Genomic DNA, 13,772 nt, shown 5'->3' with positions numbered 1-13,772 from the left:
TGTGCCAGAAGGATGCTGCGCTCACATTCTTTTTTGACTGCATAGGGATTGTGTCTAAAAGACTTTATTTTTTTCTTTTTTGCATATTTGCCATTATAGAAAAATTAAAATGTCATTCTTGTGTTTATGAAACACAGGATGCTCCTGGAATCTTTAAACAGCAAGGCATTTAAGAAGGATTTAGGGCCTTGGATTATAAAGCCTGGGCACTGGCTGTAAACATCATGGATGTTGCTTATTATTTTTCTAGCTCATATTTTAGAAAAAGTATCTATTTATATTTTATCAGTATTTATACAGGAGTGTCTGCAATTCTAGGCTGAGACTCTGTTGATTTATAACGAGCTCCAAAACTGACCCAATAAAGGAAGTAAACTCATCCAGAAGAACTGAGCTTGTTTATTGCACCTGCACATTTTCATTAATTAGGCTTTGCCTTTTGTGTAGACATGTATAAGGTAAAGGAAAGATACTGAGTTCGAATGTGATTTTCTAGAAAGCAAACTACACATTTTTTTATAATTATTTGGTGCTGCCTCTTCTACGGTGCCTTTAAAAACTTCTGGAACGCATTCATTTTCCTTATCATTGAAGTTGTACAAGAACTCTTAAATACACTAGAATCTAAGCCTAATCTGAGCCAGGTTGTTACAGTCACCATACTATCTGATATATTTTATTTTCATTTTTCCCAGATTTCAAATATTTTTAAAAAGCTTACGTCAGCAGCTAACAAAAATGATGCAGCCACTTTTTTATTTTAGGAACCTCATCCAAGCATATGATGTCTGGTAGAGCAACTGTTTTTGCATTGCCTATTTCTGTGCTTTCTAGTGACAGAGGAATGTTTTACAAAATGAGGTGCAATAAATAAATAAAATATCAGCAAGCACACAAAGCCCATTATTTGTTAATGACTTCTGCATTTGTGGCTCTCTGGAACTGGTTTGAAAATTGACTCTATTACAATATGTTTAAAACTTGGCATCGTGCACTTGTGAACCTGGAGATTTCCTAACAATAAAATCAAAGCATTTGGATGAGCCAAAATGTATTATTTCTTCAATACAATCACAGCTAAAGCATTATTTCCCCCCAGTATTATTCCCAAAATGGCTAAAGTGTTTAGAAAAATCCTCTTTTTATTTCTTTTCCTATAAAGTGTCCATTCTTGTTTTGTCCAGCCCCTATTAAGTTAACCTGAAAAAGGTTGAGTCCCTTTGTTTCAATGATTTGTGATGTGATGTTGCTGCTCATATTTCACTTGGTGTTGCTTAAATTGCCAATCATGGATCTCGCATCCTATCTGCTGTCAGCTCGGTTTGGATTATCACCTCGGATGCGGGGTTCCCTGTTTTCACTCCGTGGTGAGCACTTCCACGTTCGGTTTTATATAATCTCATTTTTCTAATGAGAATGCAAATGAAAGAAAAGCTGTGTGAAATGGCTATAGATGAGTTGCTTGTCAAAAATGTTTTACTTTAGGGGAAAAAAGAAAGAGTGCCAATAGCTTGCTCAACAGGGTAATGCAGTGCATGTTCTAGATGGACTCCTCTTTAGAGTTGTGGCACATGGCCAAATACGAAGGCAGCACATCTTCATTGTTGCTGGTTTTCATTTCTAGTGCTTAAACAACTCATGCAGGTTTTGACAGTTTGTTTTTTTTTTAATATATTAACATAAACCACTTTATTGCAGTAGCACGTTTTCAATAGAAAATATAAATGTTGGCTTATGAAAAGAATTTTATTTTTTTTAAAGACCATACACGTTTTTTTTGTTCTTAGGAAAACATAGAAATAATGTTGCATTTGGGAAACTTTAAAAGTTACTTTATTATAAAATATGAATCAAAATACCATAAAAACACAATAAAAAGAGTAATTTTCTCTGAGAGACCATTTTGGAAGTCAGCTGCGTGCCTGCAGTTATATGTAGTGTTGGTATGTGCAGGAAGATATGGCTGGAAGATGAGATTACCCCTACCGAAGACTACTAGAGATCTGTACAAAATTAACCAATAATTAGATTTAAATATGATATGTATTCACTTTGCTTACTTTGGCTTTTATTGATTTATTTATAATGGGTTAAAAGTATGGGGTGATATCTCAAATCACCTTAGGCAGGGCTTTATGACTGCCTCAGGTCTCCCTGTTAACAATCTTACAGCTATTTACCTCCACTGGAAATGGACAGTCTCATGGGTCAGCAAATCCGACTGGGCACTGATCTCTCGGGGTGGGTTTCACTTACTCTTCATCTGGAGCTAACTTTTGCATGTGGCCTAAGTGATTTGAGTATCTCTGTACGTAAGAGACTTGTCAGATATGTAACTAGTCAATCAGGAAATTAGCTGTGTGTGAACTTACAAAAAAAATGCGATTTTTATACTAATGCAAGTATTGTGTTCACTGCAACGCCCTTCAGAAAAGCTGGGTGAAGGAAAAGGCACGTGGCGCTGTGGTGCTAATGGTTACAGGACAGATTTGCAGCATAGTTCATCCCCTGCAGTTGGAACTAGATTTTAAGCAAGCAGAGATTCTACCTGGGCTCAGATACTGTTTGTCAAAACATATCCAGATTCCCAGAGGACTTCAGCGTTTTGGGTGCTGAGCTTGTGTAGCAATTCAGCTGTAAATGTCACAGTAGGAACAGATGGATATCAAGCACTTTAGTAAATCTCACTTAGACTTTGGCGAACAGAAGAATTTGACATTTTTACCCTAATTATAGGTACTAAACACTGGACCATTTGACCAGAGAGCTTTTGAAAACCTTATCTTAAAATATTTCCTGTTCAGGAGTGATTAGCCAATACAGATTTCAATTTAAATTTTAATTAAAGCTTATTTGTTATGTACAGTAGTAGCTTGCAACACTTTTTTTTTAAAGAAAAGATGTTATCTTTATAGAATTGACTTATTTGGAAACTTAACATAAGCTTCCAAGCCCACAGAAAATATGGTGATGTGTTTCTGTTTAAAATATGTTTTAAAAAGTAATTCACTGTAAAATGTTTTTGCAGTACTACTTTACAAATAATTTTGGATGTCTTAGATAGGAACCTCTTCATCCCTGACTAAAATCTAGTTATACAAAAAATTTACAGGAATACAGTTTTACTACTCAATTTTTTAGCCATGCAGTTCCCACATGACCTGATTATCACTCTGAAAACATCTGGGTTGACTAGCGATAGGAAAGAGTATATCAGTGCTGATGTACGAAATAGCCCTGGCCCTGCATATAAATGGACACAGGGTGTCTGCTGACATCAACAGATGTTGTAGGTAGGGGAGGTACTTGAAATATTACAATTTTATCTGTGAATGACTGTTGGGTTAGTTTCACTGATCATAATACCTCAAAAATTTAGTTTTTAAGAAGCGCCCTTCCAGTCAGTCTTGAATTTATTGAGCTAACGAGTGGGTTTCTTTCAATGCAGCACTGTTCTGTGCACTCTTTGTCAATTGCATGGCTCTAATTAAATCCATGCAAGGGCTGTACTTTATGCTGTTATTAAACAGCAGAGTGTTAAAATTGATTTAGCAGGCATTAGAAGCAGTTACCTGGAGAGGTGGTGTGGCCAGGAATTACCTGCTTCTGCAGAAACACAACACGAATCCAGTCTTCTCCCTCCCAGTTCTGGACCAATTAAAAAATAATGCTTCAGGTGTCTCAGGTGCAGAATGAGACTTCCAAGAAATGACCTGATGATTGACGAAGAGAAAATCAAATTAGGTAAAAAATCCCAAAATGCATTTGTTGGTCGGTTGTTTTGGTTTGTTGTTGTTTTGGTGATTAGAGGGAAATAGCATGAGAAGCTGGGAGGGTCTCTTGTAGTTAGTTAAGGCTGAACTCAAACCTTTCACCATTCTGGCAGATGCTTTGAATACATCTCACGGTGCACTAACATACCCTGCTCACTGTTCAGAGTGCTGGTCTGCTGGTCTCTCGCTATGGAGGGGATTAAATAGGATGAGTAGGGTAGAGAGACAGCAGTGACAAAGAGAATCACAGAAGCAAAAATAGATTTGAATGACTTTAGAGGCACAGGTATGGCTTTCGTGTGAAAGCTTGAGCACCTCTTAGTTGGTACATGAGGTACGTAACCCTCAGGAGAGATTTCTAGGGGTGAAATGTGACTGCTGTGCTTGTAGGACACAAAAAGGGAGGAAGGTTCCCATCAGGAATACAGTCTCCAGGGGTGCCCACAGTTAAGCAGAAGGTAGAAATGAGTGCCGATGGAAATCTGCCTTTAGTGTAACAAGTGGAAATGCTGAAATGTCTTAGCTCGAGCTTTAGGAGGTTCAGCTCAGGGCTTTAGCCAAAGCTCATTCGAGTTGTTGAAAAGATTGTCCATTGACACTGAAGGTCTGTCAGGAAAACAGTCCTTCCTTTTCTCTTCCCTACTTTCCCCTTACCAAAAGTCATCCAAAAGCCTCTTTTAGAAGTGTTTTGTTCCTTACTTTTTATTTTTCTTATCCAGAGATGTGAGATGTATCCTTATGGCTGACTTGGAGATCTCTGTTTTGTGCTACGCATTGATGAACAAAGTATATGTGAATCCACCAGACTAAAATTATGAGGAGGAAAATACAAAGAAATAAGTCTGGTTTATTTCTAGTTCAATAGTTCACATGTGAGGGTCTAAGCTCCCAAGGGAAAATAAAAGTTTCATTTTTACCTAAAGAGAAAAGGGAGATATTCTCCTGAAGTTAAAGTGGTCACAGCTGAGTGTTGGAGAAAAACAAAAAACTTTTTAAGACTTGATAATATGTGAATCAGCAACACTGGGAGAAGTGCCTGCAAGATTATTTGAGTTTCAAGGACATAAACATACTTCATTGCTCTGATTTAGTCACCCTTGGTCATTCAGGATGTAAGTGGGAACTGATCTCATTTAGGAAATCATTGAGAGGAGATGAGTCTGAGGACTTGATTCTATCTTATCTTGACACACCACAGTTAATAAAGGAAGGCAATTATTATGTTTTCTGGGATGTACCCTCATCTGAGGCATTGTTAATAAACATTAAAGGGCTAGTTCTTCAAAGGTGTTTAAGCACCTAGCTCCCACTGATTTCAATAAAATGAGGCATCTAAGTGCCTTTAAAAATCTGACCTTAAGTGTCACCAGGAAAAAGTGAAGCAAAAGATAAGCAGGTTCTAAAAGAATAACAAGGGACTGCTGGCATATGACTCTGGCGTGCTCCTGGTTATTACATTTTTATATGTATGTGGTGTCTGCACATTGTAAACCAAAGATAGAAACAAACCATCCCTGCCTATACTGCACAAAGCATCAAATTGCTCTCACTTCTCCAGTTGTGTCTCAGACACATTTTACAAAACATGCTGTATGGATTGAGATAAAAAGAAAGCAAGAAAGCAACAACAAGCCCAACAATATCCCCTCTGCTCCCTTCAGCCTCTGTGACACAGCCCCCCTCCCAGGGCCAGGCTTGCTGCTCCTCTTCCCTTCCTTTACCGAGTGCACTTGGTGAGCTGGAGGGGTTTGTTCACCCGACTCTGGGTGACAAGTAAAGTGTTGGTCACAGCCCTAATTACAGATGCTTTATTTTTTTTACTCAAACATATTCTTTCAGTTAGAGGAAAATACCTTGCTCTCAAGATTAGCCTTATTGAGAAGGTACAGTAGAGGTATGACATAGTCCCAATATGATAAATAGATAGGCAGCAGTGGCAAGCAAATGTTAACATTTTTTTTTTTCTTTTTGAGGAAAAATCCTGAACTAGAACATATTGTGTTGGTTTGCCACTATCTTTTCAGGTTTGTTGCATTTTAATACAAAATAGAAAGTGAGAGGGAAGGAGGTTGCGTTGCTGTTTGTTTCTTTCATGTTAAGCCAACTATACTGCTTACCTACTCTTGATAAATATTGCTCAGCTACTTCTCTTCGGGATTAAGTAAATGAAAACAAACCCTCCACAGATAACAATAATTCCCACAGAAGAGATTTTCAAATGTAAAGGTTAAATTGAAATTTAAAATGATTTTCCTAGATTTCCAACCTAGATTCCCTGTCTTATTCTCAGTGCATTTGTCCTTTTAAAGGAACCAATATGTTTGTATAACTGATGTGAAACAAGCTTGACTCCAAAAAGATTTAACTTAATATCTGGCTAAGCATTCAGAGGGTAGTCCATCTGTAGAATGTACATTAAGGACCCTGGCTGGAGTGCAGCGAGTCATGTATGATATCAGGCACACAAATGTGACGTGATGCCCATATACTCTTGAGCATAATTCGAAGTGCCATGAAGCTCTATGGGTAGAGAAGCTATAAACACAGTTGTCACAAAAGAGAAAGTCTACAGGGTTATATTCAGGCTGAAGAATGAAGACGCATTAGAACCAGCCTTCACATCTTAATGAAATTGTTAATTAGGATATTATGGAATTCATAGCTGAAGATAATATATGTCCAGCAACCTTGCAGCATGCTTTAATTAACCATTTCTTCTCCAAAATTGAAGGAAGACTCAAACGTGGTGCAGAAATCCCTTCATAAATATACAAACACAATCAAAATGATGTTACTTTTTTTTCCAGTGGATGTTTTTGATCTTTTTTTTCTTTTTAAACAGACCAGCACAGAACATGTGATTATAGGAATAAGTACACATTTAATCTACATAATCATTAGTCTTTCTTTAGGTAAAAATGATTAGTAAATAGGGTTTTAAAGCAACTATTTAGATTAGGCATTGGCATCATAGATTAACTTATTTCTAAAACACTTGATTTTATCACTCTGCCTAATGACTTGTCTCATGATTTATTGGCTAATATGATGAATCATGTTAGATTTATTGTTTATCCTATAAATAGTGCAACAAATCATTAAACAGTGATAAAACCCAGCAGTTTCACAAGAAAGTCTACCTATGTTTTCTTCGTGTACAATGTGCTTGTGATGTACAATAATTTGATGGTTCTGTTTTTGGTTTTATGACATCAGGTGAATAGGCATCTCTGTTTCAATTAAATGGTTTTACAAAATAATAGTGAAGTCATAATCTTACACTCTTGCTATATTTATTTTATACAGAAAAATAAACCCTAATGTCTGATGTATAGTAAATCTGTGAATTTATTCCCAAGAATAAATGTAATATTCTCTCTTGGAAACATCTTAAATATAATGGCAGTGTTTCATATTTTAGCATGCCAGCAGTGTTTTTCTTGCTATGGTTTCATGTTGCAGTTGACTAAAATGTTGCTTCTATCCTGGTGATTTTAGAGATCTCAGCCCACATCATTTCACTGAGCTGAAAGGCTGGTGTGGGATATTGTTGACTTGAGTATATGAAATTTGGCATTCAGATAATGGGAGTGGTCAGTTTATTTCTTAAGACATAATGGTTTCTCTTGTTGCAGACAGAGCTAAGTCTGCCTGTATACATTAGGGATGAAAGGACAGAAAATAGAAGCAATATTCTTTAAAACTCCCTGAGGTCATCAGTGGGTTAGAATAGACATGCTCATGATGATATTATATGCTGCAGGAGTAGATTTGCAGTACTTTAAATTGAATTATTTGGACTGTAGTGGTCAACCTTTATTGCTAACTAGGCTATTTACCTTCTTTTGATCTCAAGGTATTGCCACACCCTGTCTCCCCTCACCTGTCGCAGAAGAGCTTGTGCCTTCATCAAATCATTTGTTTCATACACAGCCCCCCCTGACATGCCTGTAAAGTGAGGTGTGCCAAGGACAGCTCACCAGCACTTTCAAAATCCAGGATATACGGGAAACACCAGTCTTTTGTTCATCCTTGGATTCAGAGTCCTGAGCTGGTGGAACTGTGCCGTCCCCACCCAAGAGCAGCAGATTTGCACGGCATATGTGGCATGTGTGACATTTGTGCACAGCCCATCAGTTCTGCACGAGCCCAGGGCTCGTGACATGGGAAGTGCAGAGGAAAACAGCACCTGAGAGCAAGGGCTGCTGCTGGTTGTCCCGGATATTCTGAGTGCCCTGGATGAAAAGGGTCAGTGGGAATGAGACATGGCCCAAATGCCATATCCTACCTGGACAGCTGCATGGTGCCTGAGGCTGTAATTGGGCACCTGTCTTACGCAGCTTTTTTTTTTTTTTTTTTTTGTATGTTGGTTTGTGTGAGAGGGAACAAAATAGGATGAGCAAGAAGATTAAACAAAGGATCAAAGAATAAACCTATGGCAAGTTTTTAACAAGTTCAGCTCTCCCCTGGCCACCATTAGGTCAGCAGTATTCGTCACTTGATTTGCTTTGGCACTATGGTAAATTATGGGGGGTTAGGGTATTGGTTGTTTGTACTTTGCCGTGGGTGCTGTGCAGCCTGGGCACTTGGATTCATCTTCTATGCCAGGTGCTTGTTCGGCTGCTTATTCCATCCTATAGAGGAGCCTGAACACAAATTGGCAGAATCTGTGCAGCAAGGCTCTGAAAATCATCTCCAGTGATCCAGAAAGCCTCATAGCAAGCAGAAGAAGTCCTGCTCCTTGTCACTGTGATTATGGAGATGCAGGAAGCAGGTATCCATGTGTGGCATGGCCTAATGAAGAAAGTGTGCCTTGTTTGTTAACCAACTGAGCATGTCCCTCTGCTGCCCTGATAATGATTCCTCCTCTCAGGTTTTCACAGGGAAACTGCCACAGTGCTTAAGATGCACCATGAGGAATAACACGCTTTTTCTGTGTCTTGGACATCTATTTTATCTGTAGAAGAACACTGAGCACAGCTCAGCATCTTCCCAGTCCTGGGCAACTGCACAGTTTTAAAAATTTGTGAAAAATATCACAAGCCCTTTCTGTAGTACTCTAACCTAGCTGTATTTAGTCTCTTTGTATCTTATTGGTAATGTACTTTATAGACAGAAAAAGAAGGAACAACAAATATGAGTCTTTGAAGGCTGGTAAGAAATAAAACTTCCATGGCTACTTTTAAGGGAAAACTGACAATGTTTTTGGGTCAAAGTATGAAAAAAATGAAGTCAATTGAAAGGTAGGCAGTAAATGAGATGTCTGTTTAGGATTGATATTTTGGTGTGCTCAGTAATTAAATCCAGGAAGATGGTCTTAATGACAGAAGCCAGCAAAGAAAATGTTCTTTGTGCATTTTTTACTCCATGTGTGTATGGGCAGCACAAATTTGTCCTTTGATACAACACTCTTCCTTGGAAGAGTACACCCGATGGTGCAGCAGCAGTGAAAGTAAAGCTGCAGATCTTTAGAGCCTCCAGTGTAATCCGAGGCAGTTCTACCACTGATTTTACTACAGACAAGCCTTTTAGTCCTCAAAGTGTTTCTAGAGATATATTCTTGTTTATCTTAGAGGAATCTCTTGGGAAAGTTTCCTGGAATTTCTCTAGATCTGGAGGTAGAGGAGGAAAATGGAACGGAAATGCTGGATTAAAAGAAAGGGGCCTTAAAGGAATAAAAGTTATTATTTAACACAGGAGGAGGAACTGGTTTATTATATTGGACCAAACAGCTAGAAAGACATTACTTTATAAATGCTGACACAGGCTTATCTCAAAGCAGGGTAAAGGTTATTGCATTAAAGGTTTCAAATCCGGGAAATTCATGTTCCTAGAGAGGGTGCATAAATCTGAGACATTTTTAGTCTCACTATGTAAATAAATCTCATCAGAAAAATAAAATTGTATTGCTTTGATTCACTTGCCATAAACCCTTTTAATTTGATTTTGATTGATAGCTAAAACCCCTTGCATTAGAACTTTTTGAAAAAGTTTCAAGATTAACAATTACTCACTCCCCCCGAGTAATGCAAAGTTTTCAAACTTGTGAGGATGTGTTTGTTACTCCTGTATAAAATATAACTGGCAAATATTTTTGATATCATAATTGCATTTTGGTTTTATCTTTCACAGCATTTGTTCATCTTTCATGCCAGACTTTCAAACTCTGCAATGTGACTGACTGATGCGGTAAGTGCAGTTAATTTTAATTCTGATTTTAAGACTGGATTTGTCAATCAATATTGTTCACTGGAGTAATTCAGTATGCATCTCTAATTTCTTAGCCCTTTTTTTCCTCCTCTTTCTTTCTCCTTTACTTAATAATTTAGAAGTGAAACTTCTCTAAGAGCTACCTGTCAATTTGGTGTTCAGAAATTGAAGGATGAGTGGCTGTTGTTTGCATCCCACACAAACACAGCTCTGGTTTGGCAACAGTGATTGTCAGTAGATTGCCACTAAGTCTGTGCTCTTACCCCCATTCAATAGACAGCCAAGATGCCAGAAAAACAGAACAAGCTGCATCTCCAAGAAATAAAAGCACACAGGGAGCACGGGTAACCAGCAGTACATGCTCCAAACCAGACAGATTAAATTAATTCCGCGAAGAGGACTGGATTATATAAACACATTACATATGCCAGATATTGATGTAGGACATTATTCTCCCTTATTCACAGGAGATTCTGCTAGTGTCAATAAGAGGTTTACAGAAAGATGTAAAGTGTCATCATCAAGTAGTAACTAATGTTTTAGTTAGCACCATTATTATTTCATATGCAGCATTACCTGATGGGAAAAACCCATTAACTTTAAAACCACAGTTGTGTGCTCTGTATTTCTTCTTGTTTGTTGTCCTTTCAACTTCCCTATCAGCTTTTAACATCAATCAACAAATTCATCCTTTTCCATGTGAATAATGATTCCCTGCTGACTGGCATATCTGTCTGGAGAACAAGGAGTGTAGCAAAGCTGATCCTGCAGCACCTCTGTTATCTAGGACACAGAGCTTGGATATTCAGGAGGAACATCCAGAACAGGTAGACTAAATTATACCATAATTCACCTAAATTTTACTGGGTTTTTTACTCATCTGTAATCCCATCACTTATGTCCTAGTACTAGAACTCAAGATTCCCACCTGCTGTGTTCCAAGGCCCTTCCAGACCCCTGCCTCCTCCAGCTGCGTGTGCAGCAGCTCTGCATGTCAGGCCTGTAGTCCAGAAAGATGATCTCTTTTTTCTGTGCAGCCAAAATTATGGACTTGCCATCCCAGTGAAGATAATAAGAACTGACTGGCCTAAATTGGACTTGTATTCTTAGTGCGTTTTTGGCAATGTCATTCCTGTCCCTCAGAAAGAGCCTGCATTCCATTCCTTGTTACTCAACACCAGTGTCGGGATAGCTGTGTCCCAAATGCAGCAGCTTCCCAAACATCCACAGCGATGCAGGGTTGATGAGCAGTACTGATAGCACCAGCTGCCTGCAGAGCCCCTCTCCCCCCTGTGCCCCTGCCCTGATCCCGCAGTAGGTGCCTGGATGTGTCCCCGTTTCTCCTAGCAGATGGAAGCTTTTGCTTGCATGCAAATCCCGTTCCTTGTGTGGCTTGGCTGAAATAAACCAAGAGTGTTTTCCATACACCACTGCAACGTGGCAGTACTGGGGTTCCTGCAATGCCTTTTTCTTGCTGCAAGTCCTCAGCTGCACCCAGTGGCTGATTGTTGGCCACCACAGCTGTCACTGCTCCTTCCTTCAAAACCCTTCCAAGCAGCTGCTCCCTTCCTCACGTTCTAGTAGGGCTTTTTGTTGTCTCTGAAGATAAGCAAGGACTGTGTTCTGAGCCTTTGTTTAGAAGCTAAAACAAGCTTTGAACTCTCTGACTGATCATCAGAGGACTTGCAGTGGGGGAGGCAGCCTGCCCAGCCCCACCATTCCTCCATGTGAAATCCAGAGTGGTACTTTTACTGATATTTTATTCATCTGAACTCTTCCCCCCTGCCTTACCCCATCCCCCAAAGGTAGAAATAGTTATCTAATAAATATCCAAGTGTGTTCTAGCTTTAGGGATGACACACATTTAATGTGGCTTATGCTATATTGTTCTTGCTTAACTTTGAGCTTTTGATTTAGCATTCCAGTTTAGCAGTGGTATTCCACAGGGGATATTGTTGGTTTCCAAATCTTTTGTCAGAGTAATTGAGCATAACATCTCTACAGGTTTGTGTTTCAAAAGATGCATTATCTTTTCTTGTCCATTTGTTCTATCCAGGCTATTCAAAACTTTTATTTTTACGGATCCTTTGAAAGAATTTGAGGTTTAGAACTGATAATTTATGTTTCTGCTGAATTTGCAACTCTGCATGTGATGATTAATACAGTTCTCTCCATAAATAAGAGGAGATGATATCTGTGAATTGGTAACAAAACAGAAGAATGTCATTAAATTCTGTATTTTGCAAGAGACTTCCAACCTTTTAAATCTTTATAAATTAAACATCATCCACGTCTGGATGGCTGAAGAATGAATGTCACATATAAGATATCTCCCTTAAATATTTTCTTGAAAGTAATCTATATGATTTACAACATATTGCAATTAACATTGACCTTTTGTCTGCTTCAAAAGAATGTGAGAACAGTTTTTTGACATCAAAAAGATTTTTTAAATTTCCAAAAATATTCCTGATGAAAGTTGTTCAGACTGGGAAAAATATGTCACCTTCATTTAAAAGTTATGGCACACTTGATAGATTATCTGCCTCTTTCCTAACCTTAGTTCATGCACAAAAGAGGATTTAAAAATACTCTTGCAAGTAATCATCTTTTAGAAAATGCAGATCCTCAGAAGTCAAAACTAAGAATCCTGTACTTCCTGTTTAATATCAACTGACAATTTATTCAGGATCTGGAGGCTGCTATTCAGTCTTCTTTCCAGCCACATAATTGCCAACGTACAGCTGCAGTTGAGATCCCGATAAATTTTATACCTCTTTCATTCAAAATGTAGTAAAAATAAAGAATAAAGCTCAGTTTTCACAAATACCTATATTCAACTTTATTTTAGTTTGTTTGTATCAATATTTTGTTTTGTTTTGCCTTTAACCTGTGGAAATGTTTATGGAAAGCAGAAAAAGGGTCTGTGAATAGGATCAAATTCTTTAACAGAGTATGACATAGAGTCCTGCTCCTCTCTATTTGCTTACTCTTTGGTCCCCTTCTAAAGGTTAGGAAGGCTGCTCTGGCCACAGTGTCCTGCCAGTGTGCGACAAGTTCAGGCGCTGTCCCTCTGGGCATTTGGCTGGAGCAGATTCCCTTTGTAGTAGCCCTGACTTTGATGGCAAAGTATTAACTGTTCAGTTGAGGGAAGGGAGGAGAGATCAGAGCACGAGTTAGGCTAGCTGCCAGACACACTAAAATTACTCCTGTAACCACTCCAATATGTGTACCAGAATTTAGGGACTCCGATATATTCAGACAGAACAGTTTTACACAAAGGGTAGTTGAAATACAGTCTGGAACAAACTGCCGAAGTCAGCAGTAGAAGCAAATAGTGTAAATCAGCTCAAGGAGGAGTTTTTGAAGAAGGCAGGGGAAGAGCACAGAGCTACTAGCTAGAAGTTCAAGTTTCAGATGATGAAACACAGATTGATTTGTATTTCCTGAGGTTATGAGGGTAAGTCTTCATGGACCATATCATCCTCTTTGGGCTGTTAAATGTTTGCACGTACTTTTGTGCTGTTTCATCCTTATTCAGTTTGGAGTGATGCTTTTTTCCCCCCACACTCTCTTGCTTGTACAGTCTCTTTAGATAAGGCCTTGCAGAGGGGAATGCATAGCACAGAACCCCGTTTCTTCTCATCTTGGTGAACTTCACCAAAGCCAGTGTAATAATTTAGTAAAAGTGGTGCAATCAAGAGCACTTTCCAGCTTCTAGGCATATAAATTTGCCTACATTGTGTTGTTTCCTGGGAAGGGCCTCCAGACCATGATAAAATATTTATG

The 13,772-nt window shown here is 38.6% G+C and overlaps 1 long non-coding RNA gene across 4 annotated transcripts in view; it reads left to right on the top strand.

The window, feature by feature from the left end:
- The window catches only part of LOC108448368, a 132,865-nt gene that overhangs the window by 102,945 nt on the left and 16,148 nt on the right, over nt 1-13,772 (top strand). For 3 of the 4 annotated variants that reach the window (XR_001864268.1, XR_001864267.1, XR_001864266.1), the window contains exons 8-9: nt 9,906-9,962; nt 10,647-10,810. This is a non-coding gene — a long non-coding RNA (uncharacterized LOC108448368). The remainder of the gene's footprint in view (nt 1-9,905; nt 9,963-10,646; nt 10,811-13,772) is intronic. The other variant, XR_001864269.1, reaches the window with a different exon arrangement.

The sequence above is a fragment of the Corvus brachyrhynchos genome, unplaced genomic scaffold, assembly GCF_000691975.1.
Source record: "Corvus brachyrhynchos isolate BGI_N302 unplaced genomic scaffold, ASM69197v1 scaffold26, whole genome shotgun sequence".
Lineage (NCBI taxonomy): Eukaryota > Metazoa > Chordata > Aves > Passeriformes > Corvidae > Corvus > Corvus brachyrhynchos.
The sequence above is the reverse complement of the archived record's forward strand: the minus strand, read 5'-3'. Positions and strand labels throughout refer to the sequence as shown.